This window comes from Fukomys damarensis, unplaced genomic scaffold, assembly GCF_012274545.1.
Source record: "Fukomys damarensis isolate Sample0158 unplaced genomic scaffold, DMR_v1.0_HiC HiC_scaffold_38, whole genome shotgun sequence".
NCBI classification, from domain to species: Eukaryota; Metazoa; Chordata; class Mammalia; order Rodentia; family Bathyergidae; genus Fukomys; species Fukomys damarensis.
Window position 1 is genome coordinate 12,496,135 of NW_022900950.1, and position 7,800 is coordinate 12,503,934.

A 7,800-nucleotide genomic window follows, 5' to 3' on the forward strand; every position below is an offset into this window, starting at 1 on the left:
ATTTATTTATGTGTTCATGTGTTTGTCTGTCTCTCCCACCTAAAATGAAGCTCTCTCAGGGAGTGTTATTGTTTTTGTTACTACTGACTCTCCAGCACTAAGAGTAGTGCCTAGCTCATGAAGATGATCAATACATTTTTTGTTTAATGGATGAAGAAACCAGGTGCTAATAATAGCAAAGATATTAACTGAGAGAATTTACTGCTCAGAAGGGTTACAGGTCCCTTAAAGAGAACTAAATGAGTCCCTTCATATACTTTTCTTTTTCCTGACATGAAAGAGTAATTCTAAGTCCTTACTCTTTAATAAAATAACCAATACTTATAATAGAATGATTTTGTTCAATATAGTATTCTGAAGCACATTGACAAATTTTCCTTAAAGAGAAACTCAAATATTGATAGAACAGTCTCCACTGAAGCCAAAGATAAATATCAGATGAAAAAAAAAACTATGGGCTAAATAGTAACTGACAGTATAAGCTTTAAAAACAATCTATATTCCCTTTAAATGCCAATTTAGAACATATTGTAAAGTATATTTTCTATAATGAGAAATAGTAAAACAGCCATGACTTATTTCAGGTATGTAGAGAAGATCGTTTCTTCCACCATGAGGATGAAATGCTTTCCCAGACTCCCTTGTACTTAGAGGTGGCCACATGACCTAGTCCTGGAAACAGAATTCTGGAGGCCTCTAGAAATGCTTTCCTGATTAAAGTACCAAGGGTAGCCAACATCATCCCTTCCTCTTTCTTGCTTCCTTTACAACCTCAGAAGAAAACACTGTGCAGTGAGGAGGACAAGTGCAGTGACGTCAACCCCAGTGCTGACATAATTGATATGCAGAAGCAATGTCTACAATTGGCTACTTAAAATTTCTTGTTCTATGAGAAAAATAAACCTCTGCTTGAGTGAGGCACTATTAGCTAAGCTTTTTGCTATTTGCAATTGGAAGCACTCCTGATTGCCACTGAGCTCACTCTTCCCTCCTTTATATAATTAAAGAGAGCCCCTTATCAAGAATTATGGGACCTTTCATCTTCTACTATCTGAGAGGCCTCCTCCTTTTGACCCAACTCATCCCTCTTCAGTTCTTTCAGCAGTTTGCTCTCCTCTGGTTATTTCACATCACCAAAATTTGAATACACTCAAGTCTCTCCTACATTAAATAGGAAATTGAAACTCTCCCCTAATCTCCCATCTTTTCCCAGCTACTTCCTTATCTTTATCCTTTTTTCACTAACATTTTTCATAAAAGAGCTGTCAACATTCATTATCTCAGTTCTTTGTTTCCTGTCCATTCTCCAAATGGTTGCATCTGGATTCAACCATGGCCATGTGACTGGAAGCATTTTTGCCAAGGTCACCAGCCACATCAATATTATTTTTGCAAAACCAAAAGGGAAGCCTTCAGTTATCTTATTTGACCTCTTTGTAGCACTTGACATCACGATCATTCAGACAGCTTTGACATTCTTTCCTTCCTTGAATTTTTAATCACTTTCATATTGCTGGGCCAAAATACCTGATGCCCACAGCTTAAGGGGGAGAGCTTTATTTTGGCCCAAGAAAGGAAGAGAATGGCACAGGGACACAGCAGAGAAAAAACAGGGCTCAACCCATGGCAGCCAGGAAGCAGAGAGAAAGGGAGTTGGGGACAAAGATATACCTTTCCTTATCACATCCAAAGTGACCCATCTCCAACTGGGCTCCACCTCCTGACAGCACAATCAATTTCTGAACTTATCAGTAGACAAACCCACTGATAAGTACAGTACCTCCAGGATCCAATCATATTAGACACACAAAGCTTGTAGGGAATATTTTAGATCTAAACCATTACACTCTATCCTTGAACCACTAAAGACTCATATTCTTTTCTTTATGTAAAATGCACTCAGTCTTTTACTAAGAGTTGTCAAAGTATTATCAGTTCCACCATTGCTGCAAAATACAAATCCAAAGTCTCCTCTGAGATTCAGGCAAACTTACACCATAAAACCAGGGAAAAAGAACTTCAATACTTGAATGAATAGTAATTAAAGTGCCAATGGCTCATTAAAATGGTTATATTCCACTTATTGGAATGAATTCATTCTACTTTTAAAAGAAAAGAGCAATCCTCTATTGGCTGTGACGTGTAGAAATTGTTGGCTAGTGCCACAGAAATTCACAGAAAGAATAGCTGAATAGATACAGATATATTGCTCAAGAAGAATAGGGTACAAAATGTATTACAGACATTTAAAGTCTAACTAAAATTTCTACTTAATATGCATGTGCTTCAGATTATGAAACCAAGAAATTAACAAAATGCCAAAATACTAACTGGATGAAACTTTTGCACATTTTCCAATAATTGCTAATAAAGCATGATCAATATGAAAAATGTTTTTTACAGGCATGCAGCTGAAAAGACTCCCTCTGGGGTCTTTGGGTCCTTGCTGGGTCTGTTGTCGCGCAGTCCAGGAGCTCAAGTGTTTTTTGATACTTTGGATTCTTGCCTCTCCCCTTCCAATCTGAGCCCTGAAGTTCACTGTATCTTTCCCAGAACACAGCTATAGAATAGTAAAAGCTGGACACATGGAATGAAGGGAGGAAAGGTATAAATATGAATTACTTTTTATGTCTACTGTAATTTATTTGCTAAGGATTAAGAGACATTTCCATATAAAACATTTAGAGCGGGGCCAGAAAGGAAGCTTCAGTAAAGCTGTGGACTGCAAAGGTAGAGCAGAGGAGGTCTTGATTACTGAAATGGAATAGAATAGAAAAGATGGCCTGACAGCCTCACAGGAAGCAGCAGGATTCCAGCTTTTGCAGTCTCAGACTTGTAAAAGTGAAATATTTTCTTTGAGAAGAAAGCCCCAGAGGATCAAGTTCCAGAATGGCAGTGGCCTAGGGAAGTTGTACCTCAGGATCAATCCAGGCACACTACAGCCAAGAGAGAAGGAAGCCTTGCAACTCCTCCAGCTGGCAGCAGACCTTGGTATCATCCGTGTGGTTCTGGTTTCAGGGACATGCAAAGTGCAAGAGTGGTGGAATCAAGCATTGTTACCCTGAGAGGGCAGTGTGTGGAGCTATGAGGGACCCCAGAAGTCTGAAGAAGCCAGGAGTGTGGATCATCTGGGGAAAGCTACAAGAGCCACCCAAGCCTTTTCAAGTTGACAACCTGCTGCAGATTGCCTCTGACGCTGGAAGTGGAACTATGTGATTTAATGCCTGTCCTGCTGGATTTTGAACTTGCTTTGGTCCCATTCTTTTGTATTCCTGTTTGTACCTTTTGGAATGCAAATGAGCCACCGAATGTTGGAAGTGTTCAACTTTCTTTTCACTTGCATAGGGGCTTAAAACTAAGAGTTTGCTTTAACTCTCAGAGGAGACTTTGGATTTGGACTTTTCAGCAATGGTCAAACTATTAGGACTTTGGCAACTCTTAGAGATGGACTAAATGCTTTTTTTTGCATAAAGGCATAAGCATGAGTCTTTGGGGGTGGAATGCTATGGTTGTGTTTAAATGTCCCCCCAAAGTCTCATATGCATGAGGTGGGACTTTTTCTTTCAGAGGTAGTTGAATCTGGAATGTGTGATGCTGGGGTTAAGGGCGTGTGGTTACTAGATAACTACATATGAGAGATTAGTTTGGCACTGCCTTAATCCTGGTGTTTGAATAAGATGAAAGTGGCAAAAAGATGCTTCTAAATCTCACCCTTGTTGCCTTTGCTCATGTGTGCACCATGTTGTGTCTCCTCTGCAATGCCTGTTTGCTATTTCTGTCTTGGAGCCAGCTGATTACAGACTGAAACCTCTACAAACTGTAAGCCAAATAAACCCCTTCCCCTCTAATTTAGGGTGTCGGGTATTTTGTCTCAGCAATGAGAAAAACGTAACTAACACACATGACCTGTTCTGGCTTTTTCAGCTATAGTTAGCATTTTAAAAAGTCAAGTCAGGTCTTAAAAATCTTTGTGCCTCAGCCTCTGGAACTGCTGGGATTACAGGTAAGAAGTTCTCAAGTTTAAAAATAGCCCACTTTGCCTTTAAAAACAAAACCAACACAGAACAGAGCTATTATGTCACCTTGTGGAAAAAAGATCTGCTCTAAATACTTTTTTAAAGCACACAAAAAGTCATCATGTTGTGGAAAAATTAGTGGATTAAAACATAATTCAGCATAAGAAAATAGGAAGCTTCCAACAGATCTGAAAGCCTCACAACTTATGTATTAAAGCGATAAAAGGATTACCTGAGTATTCAGTGACTTCCTCTGGAGTAGTTCCTTCCATTTCTCCTGCTATGTTTTCAATATCATCACAATTTCCTACCACTAAAGTAACTTCATTAGTCATGTAAGTAACGGACAGAGTATATCAGTACAGAATTCAATAGAGTAACTCTTCAAATGTCTTCTTTCTAGTTTCACTAGACCTTGAAATTCTTACATAAGAGTTTTTAAGCACAAAGTAAAAACACTGCAGGATAGTTTGCAATACACATTTTCCATTCTTTTCAGATGTGTAGAGGTATCAACACACTTGGTGATATTGTTCTCATTCTACAGGTAAGGAAACTAAAGTGAAGATTCGATAAATAATTGAGCCTCTAAACCAAAAGCAATTTGGTGATTTAAAATATTTCAAGTATCTCTAAAGGAAGAAAAGAAATCTAAATGTATCTCTAACAGATAAATGAAAAGAAAGAAGTACAAAATTATTTAATAGTGTATGAATAAGCTTCCAAATCTGGGTGCTATATTCTTTATAGTATCATTATTTCTATGTCTTCTTCCCAAAAGGATATTGCCAATTAATCAACATTTTGATTTATTTTGATAGTATTATCATCATTCACCAAGTACTACATATTATGACTATTACCACTGAAGACCTTTTCCCTTTTATACTTCATGTAGCTACCTGCAACCCCAAGCCTGAATTCAAAACTCCTGTAATACAAATCTTTGAGGAAGTAGTACAAATTTACTCTTAGTTCCTCCTGTCAGACAGCAGATCTAAGTGTCGGTACCCTTCTCTTGAATTCACTCATCCAGATGTGTAATGTAGTCTTAGGATCCAATACCACACAAGGAAAAGGAATGTTTCTATAGTAGTTCATGTAGCCAAGAAGAGAAATTGTTTAAAGAGTCCTTCCCAGGTCCTAAAACAGTTGAAAAGAACCACAAAACAAAGAAAAAGAAAAACAAAAATAGTGGGACATTTTTATACCTCCCACCATACACAGGAAAATTTAAAAGAAATGTTATGGGTTTATGATAGTGGAAGGCAAGAACTTAGTATGTGTGAAATCTTCCAAGCATTTTGCCACATAATTTTCACAAATCTGAGGGAGGTATTACCACCCCATAATATCCAGTTAGTGTGACATTCCCAAGGAAACCTAGCATAGCAGAATGGAAGAAGATTTCTTTTGACTCCACACTTTCCCCTATCAAAACCAGGAAAAGCTGGTAGATGAAAGAACTACCTGCTCTATAAAACAACACAGAAATAGTTGTTAAATCCTGAGTTCAGATGTAAAAAGCACCATAAAGTCAGGAAAACGTACCTGTGTGAAAAGGGTCCTCACGGGGCCCTGCAGAGGCACTCAGGTCCGGGGTGTCCACTTGGGCCCAGGATGTGCACTCCCCGGGCCTGAGGCCGGCACCCCTCACTCATCTACCTCCTTCACCGCTTCCTCTTCTCCCGTCTCCGAAGTGTCATCTGGGCTGTCACTAACCACTTCATCTGGTATAGTAAGGGCAATATATTCACACTTTTTTGCTCCTGCAGTTTCACCAACCATTTCCTCAGGCATGTTGATCACAGTGTGTGCAGTGTGATGTGTCACAGCACGTGGCAGAGAAGAGACACAAGAAAAGCCATCTTCAGAGGTTGGTGGTAAGGAAGGTGAGTTTTATTTCTCATCCTGACCGCCAGTGGGAATTTTTTCATCCTGACCCTCAGTGTGATTTTTTCGTTTGTGTTGTCCACAGATGGTGCATCCTTTAAAGTAATACAAAGGGTTCCACATTAGCCAAGGTATTTTTAACATAATACAAGTTCCCTCCTCTCCTCTCCCCTCCTTTTGAAAAGCCTGTACCATGGTACTGCTCTAAACAGGTTTCTTTCTTTCTTTTTTTCTTTCTTTTTTTTTTTTTTTTTGTACTGGGAATCAAACTCCTGACCTTGGACTTGCGAACAGGTGGCAGAACCACTGAGCTAAATCCCCTGCCCTTCTTTTGGTTTCTTTTTTTTTTTTATAAGAAAAATAATCTTTATTTAAACAAATAAAAAGTTCAGACACCACTGTTACCTAAAACTTGACAGTTAAGATTTCTCTTTCACTGTGCTGGGGACTGAAACCAGGCCCTCCTGCATGCTAGGCCAGCACTCTGCAACTGAACTATGGTTCCTGCCACACAGTTAAGAACTCCCTAAAGTTTAAAAAAGACTGGAAAATAAATCTTCAGTCTGCTGGCTCTTTAATGCACACTTCTCCATCCATTTTTCTGCCTTTTTTCTACCGTTTATTGTTGTTAGGATGCTTATCAGCCATAGCCTCTTTCTTTGGGGCTCTTGAGTCACTACATTCCAGATAACTGCTTCAGGAATCTGAATGGCAGCACTAGAAAGTTTTTCATTTAATTCAAAACTTGAAGAAATAAACTTGGAAAGATTAAGTGGTTCGTCATCTATAGCACTTCTGCAGACACAGCCTCCTGTTCCTTCCTTTTAATTGGAACCACACAACAAGCACTGTATTTGCAGTTAGCCATCTTTTTAGCTATGCTTGGATTTTTCTTTTTGTATGACACCAGGAGGAACCTCAACCTGCTGGCTGGCATTATAAGGATGTATTTTTAAGACTTCTGGCTCCATGAGGCCATGAGGCCCTTGGTGCTCTTTTGCTGCTCAGCTGCCTCCTTCTTTTGGTTTCTTAAATGATGAATACATGGCTTCAGTGGGAGAACCAAATTCCCTACTTACTTGAAAGAGTTGAATGGCTGGTACTTGTACCCATATGACTAATCTGTTCAGCGACATCGTCTGTAGCATCTGAGAAGTTCCTCATGGCCAAGAAAGATTTGAAACATGAGCCTTCTTCCTGACTCCGCACGTAAGGTTTATAAGGGAAAAGGTAATTTTGGGCAATCGCGACCACAAATACTTCCAGACAAATAAGAAAGTCCTGTAAGAACAACAAAAATAGCAGCCAACTTTGGGGCTTAAATCTAGTGAAATAGGAAGAAAACGGCTAAAGGTGTAGGGAAAGTGGGAAGGGTAGGGGAAAGGAAACAAGGGAAAAGAAACAAATATGAGAAAATGAAAAAATAGAAACAGAGTTTTTGTAAATAGAGGAGGGGGGGTGAAGGGAGGGCAGGGACAAGGGGAAAAAATGAGAACCAAGATCTGTCTTGTAAAGGTACAGGATCCCAGCAATGAATGTAACTGTACTGTATCCCTAAAATGTACCAATAAACCCAATGAGGAAAAAAAGAAAAAAAAAGTTCAAATGTACTGATAAACTTAATTAATTAAAAATTAAAAATAAATAAATTGCTATCTTTCACCAAGCACTTTTCAAAAGAACTTAAGTTTCTGCAGCCATTTTCATTTCATATTATATTCATGATTCCATTTCCAAAAATGATTTACTTCTTCATAAATCTATTTTGCACTTCCCAAGTCAAGCATTTCCTAGCGAAGGACACTGTATTCTCAATCCACCACCCAGAGACTAAGGAAAAAAGCAGAAAGAGAAATAGACTAGAAAGACCAAAACCCAGGATTCATTTCAT

The 7,800-nt window shown here is 38.8% G+C and overlaps 1 long non-coding RNA gene across 2 annotated transcripts; it reads right to left on the reverse strand.

Annotated features, from left to right (window-relative positions):
- Positions 1–2,346: 2,346 nt before the first annotated feature.
- Positions 2,347–7,218, reverse strand: LOC104874375. Of its 2 annotated transcripts, XR_783710.2 has the most exons (4): positions 6,989–7,218; positions 5,568–6,004; positions 4,249–4,323; positions 2,347–2,577 (listed from the first exon to the last, which is right to left on the reverse strand). It is a non-coding gene; the product is annotated as an uncharacterized LOC104874375 (long non-coding RNA). The 2 variants fall into 2 exon arrangements; XR_783711.2 differs by lacking the exon at positions 4,249–4,323.
- Between the last annotated feature and the right edge of the window lie 582 nt (positions 7,219–7,800).